At 45.3% G+C, this 22,094-nt stretch overlaps 1 protein-coding gene across 5 annotated transcripts in view; it reads right to left on the bottom strand.

The window, feature by feature from the left end:
- Positions 1–21,828, bottom strand: part of TRERF1 (transcriptional regulating factor 1) — a 102,483-nt gene extending 80,655 nt beyond the window's left edge. For 2 of the 5 annotated variants that reach the window (XM_074579531.1, XM_074579524.1), the window contains exon 1: positions 21,244–21,828. The gene's annotated coding sequence lies outside the window, so the exon portion shown is untranslated. Of the gene's footprint in view, positions 1–3,725; positions 3,757–3,986; positions 4,006–20,865; positions 21,204–21,243 lie in introns of those variants that run through there. The other 3 variants (XM_074579525.1, XM_074579527.1, XM_074579526.1) reach the window with 3 other exon arrangements.
- Between the last annotated feature and the right edge of the window lie 266 nt (positions 21,829–22,094).

Below are 22,094 nucleotides of genomic sequence, written 5' to 3' on the forward strand. Positions count from 1 at the left end.
TCGCTTAACTTTTCTTAACCCAAGAAACACTGCAGCACTGCAGCGCTGGGATCATTGGAGGAAGTTGGGACAAGCCCGTTTTATACCTCACTAAGCCTCTTTTAACAGCAGTTCGGTAAAACTTGCACTGCCAGGAGGTAAAATAAAAGGTGAACTGCCCTCTTATTTGCTATGTCTCTACGAGCATGAATGCTATTATTTTTTATTTTTTTTTTATTCTTTACCCTGTTCAGACAGGGGTCACTGGCAGCGTATGGAGAAGCTAATTCATGGTCCTGATCCTGGCAGAACCCTGCTAGGAGAAGGCCCCAAAAAGCATCTAAATCAAATATGCAGCAATTAAGACACGTGTGTTTGACTAGTCTGCTTATCGCATGATTGCACTCCCTGGAGTGGAGTCTTGATACAGGCTTAAGTCAAGATACTGAGTGTCACAACCATTTCACAGCTTGCTGTCAGATCTTTGAAACAATTGTAAAGAAGGAAGGAAAAAAAAAAAAAGTGGTAGGTTGTTTTTTTTTTTTAAACTTCAAATATTTTGCACCAGGGCAAGGCTTTAACAAAAAATGTTATTTTAGGTAACTGACTGACTCACTTCTCCCTGAGATTAAATGGTATCAACCAATTCCTAAAGAGCCAGGCAATCTAAAAGCAGTTCCCTGAAACAAAGCTGAGTTCGTACCCTGCTTTTAGACTAACGTACAGCCAGCCCTGCTGCTTCGCTCTTGGTTCGCACGCTTGAAACAGTGGGAGCTTTACTTTCCCCTTTACTTCACTTACCAAACCTCTTAAACTTTCTGTGCTCCAGACTCCCCTCAGGGGCGCTGAGGCTGGGGTGGCCACAGGAGAGCAGCGGCTGTCTGCGGGGCTCAGGCGGGCCAGCTGTATTTTGCTTTTTTGGAGTCAAACGCTGGGACTAAGACTGGTAACGGGAAACTCCTCAGATAGATAACCATTTCTCCCAGCATTCTTAGGAAACGATTTTTATTTTTTTAATTTAAAAAAACAAAACAAAACAAACCACACCACACACAAAAAAACAACCAAGAATCCAGTTATCTAAGATTAATGCCCGGCCAGTTTCCCCCCACACTTTTTAAGAACTGGGTTGGCTTTTACAGCCGAGGAGGACCGGAGGGCAGACTCCGAGAGCCGTTGGGCTGATTCTGGTCTGCAGAAACTCCATGGAGCTCAGTAAAATTATTCTGCATTTATTTATAGCTCCGCCAATAAATGCAAAATCTGGTCAAAATGCTTTTCAGATATTGAAACTGCACTAGCTTTAAAAATATAATTCTAGCTAATTTCTGACTTTTGAATTGCTCAGCTAAAGAAGGGACCTGTCTTAATTCCTGTCTTTCTAAATTCGCTTCCCCAGGCACCTTGGTTAATTCAGCGCATCTGCTACAATTAAAGCTTACTTTTCTTGTTCTACTCTGTACTTTGTATTTTACAATATCTGCAACATATACACGAAACACATATTAGAATTTGTTTGTTTTTAAACAAGTAGCACATAGTAAATATAAGTAATATAAATTCTGGCCTTACATTACCAAATCACCAATACTTCAAGCAAGGATTTTTATTCAGTTAGCATTCTTTAAAACACACACATATCCCAAAGAAAAACCACACAATACAACACAAGAAAACACAAAAATCTTCTTCCTAGAGTAGTATTTACTTGCTGAGAAAAGTAAATATTTTCCTTAACTGGAACATATAGTTTTATAGCTGGGAAAACAAGGCATAAAGATTTGGCTAAATTCACATGCTTGTAGCACTATTGCTTAAAGTATTTCTTCAAGGAAGTTTAATCAAGAGTTATGTCTAACACACACAGTCACGTAAGTAGTGCTCTCCACAAAATACTACCAACAAAAATATTTGTATAAACATCGGAGGAAAGACATAGTAATGTTTATTACACAGGTGGATCATCTTGCCAATCAGACTTGGAGCCTTTATAGCATTAAGAGCATAAACTTTTAACGATTACAGCTTTGGTTAGTCTTCATACCTGGCAGAGTTTGCATCTACTACTTCCAGTGCATTTAGTCTTGAGTTTGAAATCAAGGCACACCAATTAAATTATTAAAGTCTTCAACATTCACGACTGCCCTCCCTTTCCTCAAATCACAAACAAACAAAAAAAGCCCCAGCCCTTCTCCAACACCTCTTCCCAGAAGTATGCTTTCTAGGTTTTCACATACGAGAGAGGCTGGAACTGATCTGCCCAACTTTGGTGACTGCATTTTCAAAATAAAAGCCAGGAAATTAGTCATGGTAGAGCAGCATCTCTAGGGGCCAGTTTGGGTGGCCACCAGCAAAATGTGCGAGAGAGGAAGATTGGTATCTACCACTTCCTCCCTTCCACCAAAAAAAAAAAGAAAAAAAAATAATTAGAAGAGGCATGAGAGTCCTCCTTCACTCACTGCAGGCACAGAAGAGGGCCAACGCTGGCATTCACGCACAACCCAGAGATGGGGCAAGACCATAGATTTGGTGGGGAAATTCCTCAAAGCCAAAGAACACACGGTTTCACCAGTTTGGTTAAATGGCGATTTTGGAACTGTCTCGGCGAGCAGCTGTTACCAAAATAAGACCACAAACCTGTAATGGATCGGACCTCCAGAAGGACAGTCCTTTCCAGTCACCAGCAGGTACATAGTACTTGTTTAGCTCAGGAAGGTCATCAGAACATCCACACCCATAAAAAAAACACAGAACAGCCTAAAACATACCACCTCCTCCCTACAACAAACCCAAAAAAAGGTTCCTTTTTTCCCCCCTTGCTCCCATATACAGGAAGGGGGACACCACCATGCCCCAAATCATCGTAATAGGAAAAAACTCGCTAGGTAGAACAGGCGTTTTCTTTAGGAGCTGGTCCACGTCTCAGCCCCAGCAAAAAGACTATACAGTGAAACTGAAGCGTCTGACCAGTCTCGCCCTGCAGGCAGCTGGCAAAAGGCAGCGTTCTTCCCGAAGAAATTTTAGAAGCTGAAGTTATCAGCAACTAACCCTTCAACAAACCTGAGCAGTCTTATTTTGGGGATGACCCAGAGCTAAGTCAGAGCTGTTCAGCTCTAATCCAGCAGATTTTCACCCATTACACAAAGTACATGCCGGCCGTTCACAGTGCCAACTCGGCACACCTCACAAGTCTGCTGTCCTCAAGGACAGCACCAAAACCGGTCAATGCTCAACAGCAACAAAAAATTTTACTGCTACCTGCAAGAGGTCACCATTGCAGGCAAGCAGACAAGCGTCAAGTTCTCCTCCAGAGGCTACTTTGCTTGTCCTAGCACTCTGCCAGACCCGTCCAGCTTTCCAACAGGACCATACCTTACAGATGGTTGGGGTTTGGGCCTCAGAGGCCCCACATCCTCCACCATGTGTCCCACCAACAAGAGCGGAGACACTACCAACACAGGCATGGAAGGAAAAGGAGCGAGAGCAACCCAGGATCTAGCCCTGCTTGCTGAAAGATGAGGAGCTGAGCAAAGGAGTGGCCCTTACTGAGAGAGGACCCACTCCTAGCACACCACACGTTCCCATATGTAGGGCCCAGCAGTCATATCCTAGCGAAATGTTTAATAAAACCCCACTTTTCCCCACACTTCCACATCATTCACGTAGGATGACAAAGGAACAAAAAAGACCCCCTAGGAGACAGAGGGAAAACCGTTCAGAAAGGCTTTGACCAAGAAGATGCCTACCTCTGAAAGGAGGAGGAAAAATGGAAACCAGCAGACTGAATCACAGGGCATTAAAAGCTTGGCAGACAGCTGCTCTGCCAACGGAGACGTAGGGATTAACTTCCACAACAGCCCTGAGGGCTGCAGGATGGCTAAATGAGAGCAGACCCTCATTTTCCTTCAAAGGCATCACAATTCCTAAATTATCTTGGGTGACCTTCACACCACTGATCTAACAAATGCATTCCAAAGACCTCAGCCTAATGCTCTAGTCTGCATTACTTTCTTCCATTTGCCTCTTCCCACAACTTCCATCCACCTTCCCTCCTTAGCTCGTGGCTTTTTACATAGGTCTGGGCACAGCACCAAGAGCTGAGAGAGGCAATTTGCTCCTTCCCAAGCCCCAGTGAGCCGAGGAGGAGGAAGGAGAGGCCCACAGCTGAAGAGCCCAGCAGAGATACCAACCTCAGCTGGCAACAATCACAATTTGGCCAAACCCAATTAACCCACCTGCAACCCCAGTTTCTGGTAGACTGGTGACTCCAGACTATGCAGGCTTCACAGGAAACTCCATCTTCCTGATCAATGCTCTTTTCATCCTCTCTAACATCACTTGCTTATCATTTCTGCCCAGAGCTCTGTAACACAACTAAGTCTCTGCTTTCCAAGCACTAGTATGAATTTTCCACAGATTTTTAACCTCAGAGTAATTACGCAGACTAGATCCGTTTCTCTGAAACTTCAAGTGTTAATTAACAGTGAAAGGTCCATGTCAATAGCTTTGCTTTTTTTAATCTTTCTGGGATCATTACTTTACTCCAACTTCATACAGCCAGGAGAGGGGAAAATGTACACAAGTGATGACAGCAAGAAGGTAGAACCAGGCTATGAATTAGTGAGAAAAGGAAAAACTGAAGGATAACGTGGGAACGATGGATTGGGTTATTCAGTCGCATGCAGGGATACGACCGCGGGACAGGGCACGCATTTATACCACACACAAATGTTTGGCGACTTGGAGTTTCTCTTTTGCCTTCTGTCATGTTCATTTGTGTAGCCTGCTCCCATTGCCTTCTACCGAGAGCCATGCTCTCCCTCCAATGGCCTGCGCTGTCTCCTGGACATGGAAAAGCCTGCTTTGGGGTCAGCTCCACCCAGTTTCCTCATTTTTCAAGTTATACATGTTTCCATCAGAGACCCTAAACCAAACCCCACAACACACAGACCGTTTCTTGCCCAAATAAGAGTTCACCATTTTTTTCTGGATGTTTTTGGAAGTAAATAAAGCGTATTTCCATTAGAAACAATTCTCCTCATCCCAGGATAAAAGATGATACAACACAAAACCACGTAATGCCATTTGTATTTAAAACTCAACAGTTTCAAGATCAGTCGTCTTCAGCTATTAAAACAGATCAGAAAGATACTGGGGGGAGGTGAAAGTTACGCTTCAGATACACTGCTTCTGGTATTTGAAAGGCTTAATACAGATACTATCCCATAAACTCTTCAGCATCTCATTTATGAGCAGAGGGACACATTTATTTCTTTGGATGGGAAAGATGGAGTAGATGACCATCGCATCACTGGTGAAAACTGCTATGGTAGAAAATAACCTACAGCCATCCGAATTTATAAGTTCCTCTAATGAAGTAGCATGTGCCAAGCCAGGCAATCCTGATGAATTACATTAGAAGCCTATAGACTTCTCAGAAATAATTAATTTGCTCAGAGGTGCATCTGCACAAAGGCATACATACACTCACGCTTCTGAAGGAAAATAAATTCTGACTTCTTACATCCACGTATTTTCACTTGAGCATAAACCTGTAAAATTATTAACTATAATAAAGCTCTAAAATGGATGCTAAAATGGTGTTTGAGGGCAGCATCAGACATTCCAAAAACATATATAAGCTGAATTCTATTGCACTATATAAAGGCAAGTTTCAACTAGAAAGCTTTACTGTGATTTGTGGTACTTTAAAAGCACTCTTGTAACAATTTTAATAGTTTAAAATATTGGAGCTTAGTCCCAAAGAGATGTAGCTAGTGCTAAACTGCCATTTTAATGGAATTTTTGCACCCTCTCTCCATGCTCTACTTTATAAATAAACCTCTAGACTTTTTATTGATTTTTTTTAACATGATAGATTGAGCCTCTCTGGCAGAGAGGGCCAAAGAACAGCACATGAAAAATTACAGGTTCACAATTTGTGAAAGGGACAACAATAACAAAACCCCCAAGGGAACACAATTGCAATATAATGCATATATGCTTGTGTTCATTGCTTTTCAGATCTGTGCGTGCGTGTAAATACATATCTAAAGACCTCTTCATTAAACTTACTGTCAGAAACAATTAAAAGAATATCATATACAGTCATATCATGTGTAGTACATCTTTTTCAGTTACAACGCATAAACCTGGCTTCAGTATCTGACTTGAGTAGTGCTTGCTCTGAAGCGGTATGGGACATGCTATCAAAATAATCTCAAAAAGTTTTCCAGTAGTTCAAGGCCTAGGTTCTGGAGGTGAAGAAGTAAAACCGTTCAAGAAAGTTTTTATGGTAAATACAGCTACAGCTAGCGTAAGTTAATGCAGTTAGCCGGTCTTACAGGGTGCTGCGCCAGGCAGCTCATTAGGATACTGTCCCACTGACCCAAATTCTGTAACCAGCTCTGCCCGTGTGAACATCACCAAGTGCATTTGTGGTCAAGCTGTGAGATCACTACTCCTCCTGCAACCCAGCTCAGAAAAATACTACAGTGGCAGAATAAAAACTTACTACCCACGTGCATGGATGCAAGTGTAAGGGATTCATAACCCGCCCACACGAAAAAGACACTCTTAGTGTTCTGACACAGAGCAGGACCTACTTTGGTCGTGCGATCCAATTTTCAATTACCAATGTTTTGCAAGGGATAAGCAGAACGGCCAATACCACAGGTTACTTGCTTACAGGGAAGAACATGAAGCACGGCCAAAAAAGAAAAGGAAACACAACAGAATGCCGGCAGCAAAACCTAAACATAATAGTACAATCATAGATATTTAGGAGTATTTTCTCTTTATCCCATTTAGTTCATCTCTCCTTACTGCAATGTATTGTTTTTTAAATCTGGATCTGTTCACTATATATGACTAGATTAGAAAGATTCCTTGAACACATGACTGTGCAATACCGTCTGAATTCTTTGCAGGATCTTGCAAACTCCCATGCGTTTAATTTTAGAAACAAGGACAAAAAAAAAATTCAAAAACCCAACAACAACGTCTGCCATTTCCATATGTGCTCTATATTTTACTCGTTCTTTACCAGAAATGAAAAAAACCCAACAAACCCCACACAACAAGAACATTAGGGGCATTATGTCTTCCCTGACACTTTGATATGCAAGATACTTCTGAATTGTTGGTCTCTTAGAAGTCTGCTACACCCAGCTATAAGTTCCCCAACTGATACGCAGAAGGAATGGCAATTCAGAAACCTATTTGTGGGGACGTGAAGATGATGTGACAGCAGTATCAGGGATACTGGGGGATTCTGCCTATACAATGCCCCAAAATGATTTCCAGTAGACGCAGTTGCACCAGAGCGACTACAGCTCTCCCCACATCTTCCTCTCAGCGTTTGTTCTTCAGACGATGGAAGAAGATGCAAGATCAGCATTACTGTCACAGTAGTAACCAATGGGGACCTCATACACATGCATGCAATGGCGACCAGTAATACACGCAAAACAGCTCAGGATGCTCAACAAACATACAGGGAAAGGTGGGGCCAAAGAGTGTGAGAAACCAGAGATTTCATGTCACATCACCCACCAGCCCACATGTCCAACACAGTTCCTGTGGGCTGGTGCACACACATCAGAAGGGACAGTGCTCTTTCCATGGTTCAGCCAAAACAGATATACAGACGCAAACCCAGACCTCCTGATTCCTTCTCGAAGGTCACACCTCTGCAGTTGAACTGTGGAGCTGAAGGACCAGCACTGCTACCAACCGTGCTGTTGCTCTGCGCGGAACACGACCTTCAGAGGCCAACGGTTTCAACCTGGCCTTTTTGGTGGCACAAAACTCACACAATTCTCTATCCCCGTTAAGAGTCTGATCTTTAAATACCACTCCGGCTCAGCTCGCAGGCACCTGCTACTGACAATTATCAGAGAACATATGTAAGAAAAAAGAATAGCATATGGCTGTACAAATAACTACAGCAATGAAGTGCTCCTTGCAAGCTCTGAAAAGGACAAGTAATTTCACCAGCGTGTTCCAAGGGGCCACCTCCATGGTGTGCGCTCAAACACAGGCACATGGGTAACACCAACACATGCCCTCCCAAGGCATCCCTCAGCACCTCCCCCTCCATCCCCTTCTCCTCCACTGCTACAGAAGAAGAGCTGAGCCGGAAGAGACATTTTAAAAAAAAAAAAAAAAAAAGAAAAAAAAAAAAAAACAAAGTGTGTGAATGGACATCCATAGCTTTCACACACCAAAAGCCCCATCCAAAGCTGTTCCTGCGAGCCTTCCCATGGAAGGCTCCCAGAGGCCTCCTCGCCTTCCTCCCCGGGCAGAGCGTGGCCAGCGAGAGGCAGGAGGAGAAGGGAAATCTCTCCACATCCATTGCAGCGACAGGTGGCTTTGTTTCGCTGTATTTTATGTTTTTCATAAAGTAACTGGGATCAGTCCCTTCCCCACAGCCTCACACCTCCCAAAAGAATAAATAAAAACATTTGGCATATAGGACATTATGGCTGGAAATTTAGCAAGAGGAGAGTCAGGACAATTGTTATCCTTTTGCTTTGCCTCTGTGCGCATCTGGTACCGCCACCACCACAGTACCCAGTCTGCTACATTCAAACGCATAAATTCAACATCACGTTTCCCCCTTTTCTCTTCTTAATGTATTTATTTCTCCTCTGGGAAGTGACTTACTTTAAAAATTGCTTTATGATTAAAAAAAAAGGCAGCAATCAACTTTTCAAAATGTCAGCTTTAATTTGATTTCTGCTTCCCTCCTCCCAGCTCCTCGGGCGCTCACAGGAAGCCCCCCATGCCTCCGTTTCACACCTTGCCACAGCTGCAGCCCTGTGGAGGGCAGCTCCAAAACCTTGGTGTTTCTGGTGGAGACAAGGCACTCCCCAAAGCCCTCGCCACGGAGCTCGGCTTTGCACATGGGACATGCAGGCACAACCTAAGGGCTCTGGTTCACAAACCTACCCCATCTCATGAGGGTTTAACCTGCAAGGCTGAGGGGACACAACCGTGCGACGATGCCCCGCAGCAAACTCCAGACCCGGTCACCGGACCTGCCAAAAGGCAAGGTGCCATCCCTTGCTTGGTTATGCTCCGTCAGCCATCCCGGGAACGTCGTGACGTTAGGGGGGGTGACCCGGTCCAGTTGCATGCACAGCAACGAAATGAGTTACCTTCCCGTCGATTTCAAAAGGCTTTAGGTCAGGTCTTTATTTCCCTTCGCCATACAAAATTCAGAGCGTTTACGACGATGTTATCAGCGTGGCACAGCCAGTAAAGGAAGACTCTCAGCATAGACCTAATACTCCGTTAACAACCCAATGAACGGGGAGGAGAAAAACCTCTGAATTTAGCATGGCTGGCATAAGCTGTGATGTCATTTCCACACAAAGGCTAGTGAGAAAAAAAAAAAATAATAAAAAAAAAATATCTTTTTTTCACATCCAAGATACAGAGATATGTAAATTGCTTGGCCTCCATTTCAAACAAACAGTGTGAGATAACCCAAAAAAAACTTAATAACGCTTTCAGCCTCCAATCCGGCGCTTCAGAGGGCTCGAAGCCTTCGACAGGCTGAGATGGCTGGGAGAGCAGCGAGCCAAACCACTTGTACAGGCACGCAACCCCCGCGCCGTCCCACCCGGCGGTGCCAGCAGAGTCTGGTTCTCACTCTTCAGCAAGACGTTTTTTGGTTGGGGTTTTTTTTTTTATTATTATTTTATTTTGGAGGAAGTAATTTTAAACCAACTATCAAAAAAAAAAATAATCTTGTTGTAAAGGATTTTTGGTACGATTATGGCTGAAATTAACAATTCTCTAAAGACAGATTGAAGAAGCCAAGCAAAACAGGTGGAGATCAGAGAGAAAGAGCATCTAAGAATAATAAAAGATGCCCAGCTAAATCAACAAAAAAATAAACTGAGAAGAAACCACCAAAAGAAAAGTATGAACTATAAAAAAAATAAACTTACTGAATTTGGGTAACTCAGAAAAGGCCGCAGAATAATTTTACCATTTTTAAAAAATATTAACCTTTTTTATATACACAAAAGCCCCACTTTTTCCCCAAAAAAGTAACACCTTAACACAAACCTTGCCTTAAATGCTATGCATACCTATTATGCCAGTAAATAATTTTAGAAGTTGAGAACATTTATGAGAAAATTCAACCTGGAGGGTAATTTTCCTGAAGTTTCTGCTTGGCAAATGAAAATAGTGTTTTCAACAGATGAATATCCTTCCCTGTAATTGTTATTCTGTTACCATCATGTAAATTGGTGTTTTACACAAATGCAGCTTGAAACCTACCTAATGAAAAAAAAAACCACCCACAACCCCAAAATCAAACCAACCTGCACAGGACAAGGCAGAACAGCACTAGTAACATGTAAGCACAGGTTCCTAAATAATAATAATAAAAAAAAGCTGTTGCATAATTTATTCACTTTCCTACTAGTTTCACAGATTAAGATAGCAGCACCATGAGATAACTAAAAAGATTTCTTTCGCCTTCAGCTCAGTAATTTACAAGTGCTCAGGTTTCACTGGGTTTGGTTGTTGTTCAATGGGACAATAGTGTGGAAATAACGTTTACCTGCATTCCCAGTCTACAAAAGCTCGCTCACTGCAGCTCAGTAACAGGCACATGCCCACCGAGCGCCATAGAGAAAGATTTACAGTAAGTGGTGACTAATCTTTACAGCGTATACTGTATGTGTATCACTGAGTCAGCTTGAAAGTTCGTTCATTCACTCCAACACCGCTTCTTCCATTCTCCTCCTCTCTGAGCTGCGGGCAGATCTGAAATCTGCCTTCCCTTCATTCAAGGAGAGCTTCTTATTGCCTTAATAGGCAATAGGTGCAGGTACCAAAAAAAAAAAAAAAACAACTTACTGCTGTTGTACAGGATTGACCTAAAAAATACTGACTTGCCTACCCAGAAGCATAAAAACAAACAAACAGACCCCCCCCAAAAAAAAAAAGGTGTTGTATTTTCTTTCAGCAAGAAACTTGTGTGTAGGCAAGGAAAGAGCCCTGCAGGAAGGGACACTCTAGGGGGGTATAAATTAACCCCGCCACTGGAAAAACTTCCCAGTTCCAACATTTGGCAATCTGAATCATACAAAGCCTGCATGAAACACCCAGTTTAAGTGATCTGGTTTACTGGTAACAAAAGCAGCAGCACAGCACAACACAGGCACACGCTACAGACAGCTGGAATAGCCACATATGACTTTGCATTTGCTGAAGCCTAAAATAAGATGCCCCGCTCTTTTGTTCTCTTTTTTCGTTTCTTGCAATTTACATAATTAGCAGGACGGATTTTCCCGAAATAACCTGAAAGTAAAAGTTCTACCTGAAAAAAAAAAAAAAAAAAAGGCAAAAAAGCTGTTTATGCTAAGGACGGAGTGGAGCTTAAACGTATGGATTTTCTGCACGTAACTGAAGCCTATCATCCCCTTTGTAATTAAGATTCTTCAACTAGAAGAATACAATTATTACCGAGTAAAATAATTACAGCAAAGAGCTGCGTTCATGCACAGACCCAAGCTTGCACCTTCTTTCAAACAGTCGCACAGGTAGTTCAACTGACTACAGTATGAGCAGGCGTTGCTACAGAGCACTAAAAATTGAAAAAAATTTGGCCCAATACTGAGCACACTTAATCCAACAGAAGCCTTTCCATCAACCAGCTTTACGTAGTCATCTGTGTGCCACTGCCACAATGTCCGTGCTGCAACCTTATTAGTTTTGGACGATCGCCTACTGGCTGAGAGCTAATCTTTAAAACCAGATGACGCCATGTTATTTTAATGAACCCCTACTTTAACTAACGATCAAGTAGTTAGCCTAGGGATCCTACGCTGACAGACTTCCAGCACGAAAAATATCGCTCCTTTCATAAATTATCGTAATTCTGTGGTGTTAGTCTGTCATTTATACGTGTGCATTCAACATCCTGATTAAAATTTCTTCTGAAAGTTGGAAATCATTGAAATAGAAGTCTGCTAGGACCTTACTTTATCATCCCTGCTTATGTTAAGCAGTACCTTACTATGCAGACAGCCACATTTGGCTTAACTTACGTTCTTTTCATTAACAAAACAGCACTCAATGTCTTTTTTTCTGCGCACCTCCCTTTTCAGGCATATTATTTCTTTAAATCTAAAGCTGTTTTTAACTTCAAAGACTTAATTTTTTACTACAAGCAAAATGAAGGGTAAAATTCATCCTCTGCAATGCATCTTTGGTTTTCAAGCATATAAATGGCAAAGCCTTTTTTCGTTTTACCTGCAAGGCATATTCTCTTATTCATGATTTTGCATTATAATAGCAGCAACTTTAGAAAAGTATTAAAGTTCATTACGAACCAGCTTTCAAAATTTCATAGTCCTAAAAAAAAAAAACACTTCTCCTCACTTCAGAAAAATTTTGCTTCTCATTTTCTACTTTTATCAAACACATGCAGGCAGCAGCAATACTTTTTCATCATGATCCATGCAGCTCAGATACCAATTTACTGATCTCTGACAGCATAAAATGAGCTTATCCGATGAAAAAAATATAGAGAATTACTGTTCATCACCACCACTGAGAAGCCTCTTCCAGTCTTGGAAACACACAGCATCCATGGAAAAAAGAGGGAGAAGCTGCCTGCCCGTGCTTCTGCAAACATTTTGGCTTAGAAGAATTACTGCAACCTTAAATGGAGATATGTCCCTACCATAGTCAGAAATATGGGTTTAACGTAGTTATGAATATGAATCTCGCTTTTCCAGACATAAATTGCCTGCTAATTTAGAAACCTCCCTCCGCTCCCCCGGCTCTGTACCCGATGCTTTGCCATGCAGGCTTACTGAAACACATGGGGATGGTTCGCAGGGCATTCCTGCGGATGGGGACTGAAAAGTAATTACTGCTTCACCGCTTGTGTTCAGAGACAACCCTCTAATGAAGCAGATACCTGGTTCCTACCACCTGCCTTATCTTGGCATGATCAGGAGGGTGAAAGTCCCCCCTGGACAGGGGCAAGAATGCCATTTCTGACACTCAAATGCCGACAGAAAAGACTGCATCCTACCCAGCTTGGCATGCTACCACTCGCAGCAGCTGTATTGCCAAAGAAAGTTAGAACTTCAAACAGCTTTACTCAATCCTTTTATATAAAGTATCCTGGTTCAGCATCTCACCACTAAAGCATGTCAATCTCTGAGATGGTTTTCTGCCCTATTTTTGCCAGGAGCTCATTAGGATATCACTGCAAGTACTTGTTTATTATCATTGCTGTGATGCTGAATTCACGTTTTTACACTGATCAATAAAAACTAAATCAACACACTACACACCCAGCCCACACATGAAGAAAATTCATTTAACAAGAAGATCAAAGTTGTCTACCTTCTACTGCTGTAAAATCACAACCAGCCTGTTGGTTTTTGCCAGTTATCTTTGAAGAATGATTGGAAATGAACAAAAATAATCCTGGAAGCGCGTACTGAAATTGCAGATACAAAACAGAGATAGGAGGACACATGCAAACAACCACGTGGGAGACCTTCGCTTGAATTCGAATCGCATGGCAGGCCAAAGATACAGCTGGGGTATCAACGCTCCTGCAAAGCTGCGCCGTTCAACGTAGCTTGCTTCTGCTTGATCAGAATACATAGGGGTTCCTTTGCAACGCTGAATAGAAGCTTTTGAAAAGCAACCAAAAAAAAAAAAAACCCCAAAAGTGAGCCAGCGAGTTAGCAAATGAACTGCTTCCACCCGTTTTCCCCCCAATATATATAGGGCACGAAGCAGCAGCAAAACTGCTTGCGCTCAATGCTAAGCCACACGTGACACGAAGTTGCGGTTCAGGTGACTCCAGCCTCCTGCCCTCAAGCAGAGGCAGCTCTGGCCACGGCCACAGAGCCCTCGGGTATTTTAAAGTCCCACTGCCACCTTGGAGCCTTTGCCAAGGGGATGCTTTCTGCCCCCAGAGAGTGTTCAACACGCAGCACCCTCTCCCCGCTGGAAGTGGCACGTAGGCAGCGCAAAGACCACCACCTCTCTGCAAGGTAAGCCCAGCTTTGATGCTCAGGACGAAACAAAAGAGGCAGGCCAAAAAAGAAGCCATTGGGAAGATATTTATGGAACTCTAAGTCAATGTCCTAAATATTTCAGGGCTTTGGCATCCCACATTTTAGAATCATAGAATCGTCAGGGTTGGAAGGGACCTTAAAGATCATGTAGTTCCAATCCCTCTGCCATGGACATCTCCACATTTTGGGGAAAAGAAAGCTCAGTTTAGCTATGTAGGGTCTTCTAAGTACTCATACTTGTGGCAGATGTGAACCATTTAAAGACTGGCCAGCATCCACTTTTTATTTAATTTTATTTAATACACTGCTATTGTTGCTAACAATGCAAATCTCCATGTCATAAAAAGAGCAAATAACTAGCAAATTTGCTTATGAAATAACAATGACACTATTTACCAGTCAGGGTTGGGGTTTTGTGTTTGGTTTTGGTTTTTTTTCTGGTACAAACAGGATCTTCCACCAGGACATCTTCTCCACCAGCAGGAAGAGAGGCAGCGCTGCCAGCAGCAGTCCTGCTCCGACACCCAGCACCTACAGGTTCCGGCCAAAGAAGCCCCATTTACCTGCTCCTTCTTCACGCACCGCTACGCTACCCAAAGGAGTCAATCATCTTTGGTCTCTGATCAAAAGGAGTATCAATAGCATCATATCCTATGGCTCCAAACTTTCACAAATTTATAGTGCAGCACTTGCTAATCTGCAAGATTTAAAAATTGTATTCTGAGTTAAAGTACATGGGATCTCTTTGAGGGAAAAAAAAAATACTACAACATATGAATAACATTCTTCGTAACATATTTCCTGCTCACCAATAAATTGTATTCAATTTTTGCATGCAGAGCAGAGCGCTATTTCAACTTATGCAAAGCTCTAAGAGCATTCATTTCACTAGGACGCACTTAGATCATACTCTTGCAAGAGTACCCGTATGCATTTGTGCCACAGGACAGCAGGGTCTACCCTACTGACCAGCCCAAAACTACATGCCAGGATTGTAGTGTGTGTTCTGTTATGAAAATTAAAGAAGTAACTATTTAGGTCAAGTGTAAAATTAAGGAGAAAAAAAAAAAAAAAAGAAAGGAAAAAAGCCTTACTAATATAGCTTAATTGGCATAATCCTCCGAGTGTAAATAGAGATCCTTCCAGGAAAAGGCATTTCTAGTTCTGATTTGGCATGTGAAACATGACAATACTGGGAAAAACACTTTTCTGCTACTACAACTGGAACTCAGATGGGACTCTTACCCACACAGAAGTGTTGCAAAACCCCTCAGTCCCCTAATATGCACTATTTTACCAGCAGAATTTTTAGTTTAAAGGGGAGAATATATCTAAGGTCATTTCTAAACATACCAACATAAGCTATTTGTTTTCTTCTTTTGAATACAAAAACTAGAACACAGACTTCCCTCCTATCCTCCCTCACATCCCCCCCCCAAACATACATACACTAAAAATATATAAATAAAGGAAATGAAACTTCCCCATCAATGAAAATGGGGGGGAGTGGAGAACAAAGACAAAAATGGGTCTGTACAGCATCTTTTATGGCCAACTAAGAGTCAAAAGACTTTTTTTTTTTTTTAAAGGCAGAGAACGTCAGCCATTATCAAATTTTAAACTTAATAGCCACTTGCTTCACAGGGTTGGGTACTTTTTTTTCCACAGTCTCACGCTGAAGTTTGATTTGGATTTGATATTCCCTTAAAGAGAAAGTACCCGATATAAATTCTGCAGCTCAAATGGACCTTGTCCTTTAAGAGCCCTGGTAAACCTCATTCTAGCCAGTGTGAACAAAAACCTCTCACTGTCAGGGATCTTTTAAAAAAAAAGAGCTGCTGATAATTAAACATTTAACTTACACCTGTTTTGCTGGGGCAACCCTTCCTCAATCCATATTTTTGCAGTCTTTACACTCCAGGGTTAGCTGGAGGTTTTAGTACCTCATTCTATGCTTTTCCTTATTACTGAGCATGAGATTTTTGACAAATGAAAAAAAAAAAAAAAACCAAACGAAAAAAGGACCATCTACAACAATCTTGCTTTGCTATAGAGGCAATGAAGTCTAAACATGAAGAGGAAAAAAAAAAAAAAGAAAAAAAGAGAGACAAAGCAAAACAAAACCTTGCAGCACTGCACTTCAAGGACATACCACAATGCAGGCTCTATCAAAAGTCTTACCATGAGCAGCTGATGAGGGGAGGGAGGGGAAAGACAGCAACCATTTTCTTGCTGAACTAAAAAGACAGGAGAAAATTTGTGATAAGGCCCTGGATGGCCGCTTTAGAAAGGTCGAATTGGTAGGGTAGGGGAACTCAAGCGCTTGTGGTCGCTGGAAAGAGACCTACACCAGCCCCGCTGACCGGCGGGTGGGAAGCTGAATATCAGCGATTCACCTGAAATTCTAACAAAGTTTGAACTGTAAATCAGATAAAGACAAACCAAAAAGAAAATTTAAAAAAAAAAAAAATCAACTACCTTTTGACTCTGCATCATATCAGTATTTTGGGTCTTTCCAGAGCAAATCATCAGTCAACTACGAAAACTTAGGTGGGCTGTTTGTGAGAAGCATTGCTCTTTGTTACAGAGTAAGCCGAAACCACAAGACTCATTTCACTCAGAACCTCAAAATATACCCAACGCTACACAACTCCTCCAAAACCCTGCAACATCCCCACTCTAATATGGAGAGTTTAAACTTTTTAAAAAATTACTATTATAAGGTAATAGGGCATACATTAAAAGCATGCCCTGGGTTCCCCAAACGATTATCTTCTCAAGAAGAAAGTAACGTAAATGATGTATGTGCCTTCTAGTTTCTGCGGCGGCAGGTTGTAACCCGAGCACATTTTCCAGTTTTTCCCCCCACACCAATTAATGTCTTTTTTCTTTCTGGTGCTGTTTCGAGCAGGGCCAGGTAAGCCCACACACACACCCCCCACCACCACCACCCAGCGACACGACCAAGCCAGAAAGAGAGAAAATAAACCGCTGTCAAAAATACTCTTCCTTCTGCCCACAGAAACCAATATCCAACAAGAACCAGAGTCGACACAACTCACCGCCCGCCCGCGTTACCTACTTTGTCCCCCCGGCCGGGCTGGACCGCGCGCTACCTAGAGACACGCGTCCAACGGCAGCAGCAAGGAGATGATGGTGCAAGAGCCCCTTCTCGGCATCTCCAGATCGAAGAGGACACTCTCCCCCTGCCAAACTCTACAAGATAACTGGGCGCATAAACGCACGCTGCTCAACAGCAAATTCAATGGATCTCTCAAATCTGTTTGGTTTCAACCAAAGAGTTAAAGGACAAACCAAAACTGATAAAACTGTTGCTACCTTCCTTTGAACCACACTCAGACCTACCCTTTGAAGGAAGAGCCGCCTTTCTTAAAATATATTTGAGTGTGCTATTTTTGTCTTTATCTTAGAAGGCCTGATTTCCCCTCACAGCCATGCAATTGATTATAATAATAGGTTTCTCAGAGCCGGACAAGTTAAGAAGAGGCTTTGTAACTTCATATGTAGCAAAATGTATGGAATTTGCTGCCTTCGTGGTTTGTTTTTTGGGGTTTTTTTGTTTGTTTTTTTTTTTAGTTTCAAATGCAGCCCCCTCACTCCTCACCCTGCAAATACTCACAGGCATAGGAATTCGACTTTTCCAAGCCGCGTCATGGAATTTGGTGCGACCACTCGTGCCGCTCACCTTACCTAAATAATCAAGCGTGTGGCAGCCACAATAGGCAGAATTCACACATGTGCTTAGAGGATGCTTCTACCTACATCTTACAGGTGGAAAAGAGGCAAAAGGATCTGTTAATTTTAGGGACAGGACAAAAAAAACCATAATTCTGATCATAATTTTTCATTGGAAGCCATGCAGCCCCCCCAAAAAAAACGCAAGGGGAAGAAAAAAATCGTTTCCATATCAACAATTATTTCGTATCTATTAAACACTGCTTGCCTTTTTTTAAAAAGAATAACAAAACAAAACGTATTTCTAAGGAAGCTGAAATGAAACTTCCTTATCTTGCAAATTATTATGACACATCATAAGGAGACACAACCTTCCAGCACCAGAATCTCACAATGACGTTACAGATCCCAGGGCCCTCCTTTAATTTCCTAGTGTCCCGTTACAGAATTGGGAAAGGGAAAGAAAAGCCTTCTCAAACACTTTGACAAGTAAGTTTTTAAGCGACATACTCCCCACTTGATGAGAACAAATAAAAAAAGTAAAATAAGGTGAAAATATTCACAGCAAAATATTATCTTACTGCTTTAGGAGACCTACAGCACATTACAAGACCACTCTTCTTACACTTTCCTCATACCCCCTGCCAGGTGCCAAGTTACAAGCTCAATTAGGGAGTTCTGAGCTTAAAATCTAGGAATTCCTTTTTTCTACCTAGACTAGTTGAGTGCTACCCAAAAGCGAAACAAACCTGAAACAAGGACTCGCTTTAAGGTCTCAAATGCACACCAGCGTATTCTCAGAGACATGTGATCGGCAGTAAACACCAAGGTGGAGAAAATTAAATGGATAAGACACGGAGACTTTTTCAGTCTATCCAAATACAGCATGAGTCAACGTTAAGTAGAGAGGTTAGTCACGCTGTGGTTTATTTACACTCACGCTGGCCCATGCCGGAGCGATGCAGGCACTGGAGGCAGCATGCCCACCCAGCGACCCTCTGCCCCGTCCCTCTCCCCCAGGACGGGATGCCAGCAGCAGGACACGCATCCACAGCAGAGTGATTAAGCTCCGAGTGATTATCATTTCAGCGAGAGGCCGGTTCTCCACTCTTCCCTCACGCCACAACTTCCACAACGAAGCATGCTACCTGTATTTGAGCTCTTTTGGCTTTTCAAGATACGCTAGTCTGTATCTTGAAATACCGACGACGCTGCTCAGTTCCTCGTTGGAGTCCCCCCCTGCTTCAGAAACACAAGCTGCTTATCAATGGCTGCGGAACAGATCGCAAGAGCATTTATTTGCGCCACAACTTTTGAGTAGGGTACAATTTCAGCTTTTTTTTCCCCGAAGTCTATCAGACTATCGGTTATAGAAGAAAAATGCACACAACACGTTCTCTTCATATGAAAAATCACTTCTCTAAATTCTAAACAAATACACGTGTGTGTTTGAAGCAAAGACGCACAGCTTAACCTCCATGCAGCACACGCAGGCATGGAGCACCGATGAAGCAACACTTTTGTCGTTAAAATATGTGCCTTGGACAAGCCTTAGGAAAAAAGGTAACGTACCAACCAGGGCACATCACGCTCCGTCACTCCAGTGGGTAACAAAGTGAAAAGGGTTATTTCTACATAGACGCGTCTTATTAAGGAAATGGCTCCATTCTGATCCAATTTAACATCCAAGACAGGACCAGGAGGTAGATAAACGATGCTGGCAAACAGCTGCATATACCACACGCAGGAACGGTTCACGCATAAAACCGACATTATAGGGACGGGTCAATTCATGGTGCCACTGCAGCCCGAGCAGGGTCAGGGGACAGGTCCCGGGGGGTTCCACGGGCAGGACAGGTACAGGCAGCAGGGTGGCCCCCCCGAGCATCCCTGCTGGCCAGGCCCGAGCTTGCCAGGTAAACTCTCCCCTCTTCCCACACTTACAGCAAAATTATAGCTGTCAAAAGACATAAAACTTCACCCCCAGTGATTACCTGCTTAAAACATTAATCATGCAGTTAAGCACTTTGCGGCGTTTTCCATAAATAGTTTAGTTATGGGTCATCATATTTATTTTACTGCTGCCGTGTTAGTCTGACAAAAATCTCTGAGCTTCACCAGTAACCGCCCGAGCCACGACCAGTGCTGATGCGCCGGGACAGCACGCACGGGTCAGATTTTACCGGGGGAAGGCATCAACCCCGCTAAGTCTCCATCTCGAAGAGTCAATCCCGCCTCGTTTGACTGGCGGACGTGAAAACCCGCTGTGTAAAGCCCTCAGAAGGATGAGTAGGCAATATCCATTTATTAACTGGTTAACTGCCAATTAATTTTACTTGCAAATCACCTCTCTGGTATTTAAACATCTGGCTAAGAGTTGCTGGTCGTTACACACACACACCACCACCACCCCCCGACCTCCCCAAAATATCTTGACGGGCCGGAAAAACGAAGTGCCTCTGCGCCCCCGGCAGCGCCCAGCACGGGAAAGAAAAAGGGGGGAAAAAAAAAATAAAAAAAAATCCACATTTCTCCAAAATAACTTCGCACCCAGCGGTGCCGCCCGGCGGCGGGGGAGGGCGCCCAGCCCCGCACCGCCTCGCCACTAACACCGACCGGCACCCAGACGCTGCCCACCGGTGGTGGTCGGTGGGAGTCACGCGTGGACCGGCCACCCGTGTCCGGCGCCGTGCCGGGCACCCGCCGCTCGCACAACTTCCGCGGCCGGCCCAGACGAGCCGCCCTTCCCCGGCACGGCACGGCGCAGTGCAGCGCCCGGGACGCGGCAGCGGCGCCTCGGCGGGGCGCCCCGGCACCGGCCCGCCGCGTCCCCCCCCCCCCGCCGGCCGCCCGGCCCGGGCAGGTACGGGGCAGCGCCCCGCTCCCGCCGGCGGGGAGCGGCGATGGGTGAGGAGGAGGAGGCAACGGCAGCGGGCAGGGCCTCGCCTACTCGGCGCTGCGGACCGAAAGTGAACTGCAAACTTTTTTCTTTTTTTTTTTTTTTTCCTCCCCCCCTCCTTTTTTTTTTCCTTTTTTTTTTTTTTTTTTCCTCCCCTCTCCTCCTTCCAGCGCTGCCCCCCGCTCCTGCAAAACCGAAACTTGCGAAGCCTTCGCCTACCTGGCGTGGAGTCTGCAACAAGTGCAAGGCGCGGAGGGGGGGGGGAAGGGGGGAGGGGGGCGCCGGGCGCGGCTGATGTCGGTGTCGGCGAGGAGGGCGCGATCGCGATATTAATTAATTACAGCGCTGCCCGGGCTGGGCTCTACTTCACTTACAGTACGGCGCTCATCCTGTAAACAAATATCGCTCCGCCAGGAAACATACTCCCCCCCCCCCCCCAACACTTCACCCCCCCCGGTCCGGCCCCGCCGCCGGGCACCCACCCCGCCGCCGGCACATGGAGCGGAGCGGGGCGGGGGCCCGCCGCGCCGCGCGCGCACACACACACACCCCCCCCCGGCTCCACGCCGGGGGGAGGCTCCGGGCATCGGCACTTACCTCCGGCACGGCCTCCCCCCCTCCCGCCGCGCTGCCGTGATGCAAAAAAAAAAAAAAAAAAAAAAAGAAAAAAAATTCCCGGTGTCAGCAAATCGCTGTCAAATTTTTTTTCTTGCAGAAGAGAGAGGGAACCGGAGCCGGGGGGGAGGTGAGGGGGGGGGAAGCAGAAGCAGAAGCAGAAGGGGGAGGAGGCTGCGGGAGGCGGCGGGATCCCTCCGCCGCGATGGGTCTGGCCCTGGGTAGCGAAGCAGGAAGTAAGGTGTCGGCGGCGCCGCGGCCGCGGCCGCCCGGCCCCGCGGCGGGGCGAGGGGCGCCCGCCGCCCCCCCGGGGAGGGGAAGCCCGCCGCCGCCGGCCGTACGCCGCCCGGCCCGCCGCCCGCTCCGCCGCCGCGCCGCGGGTCTCGCCGGCAGCCCCTCCTCTCAGGGCGGCGAGCGCAGCGCAGGTGTCGGGGCCACCGGCGGCGACCTGTCAGCGGCTCCCGGCCGGGTCGGCGGGAGGCGGGCGAGGGGATGCCGCGGGCTCCCGCCGCCGCCGCCGCCGCTGCATGCCGCAGGGCGCTGGGGCCGGGGCCGGCTCCCGCTCCCGCCCGGGCGGCGGCGGCGGCGCCGGGGGGCGGGGGGGGTGGGGGGGGTGACAGCGGCGCCGCGGGATCCCGCCTGAGGGGGGAGGAGGAGGAAGAGGAGGAGGGGGGGGGTTCCCTCATGGCGCCGTGGGGGTGTCGTGAGGGACCAGTGGAGATCGGCGCTGGGGGAGGCCCGGCCGGCAGCCCCCGCCGCCCCCAGCCCCGGGTCCCGGGGCTGGGGGCGGCGGGGGCTGCCGGCCGGGCCTCCCCCAGCCCCGGGGGTGTCGG

The sequence above is a fragment of the Larus michahellis genome, chromosome 3 (genome assembly GCF_964199755.1).
Source record: "Larus michahellis chromosome 3, bLarMic1.1, whole genome shotgun sequence".
NCBI lineage: Eukaryota > Metazoa > Chordata > Aves > Charadriiformes > Laridae > Larus > Larus michahellis.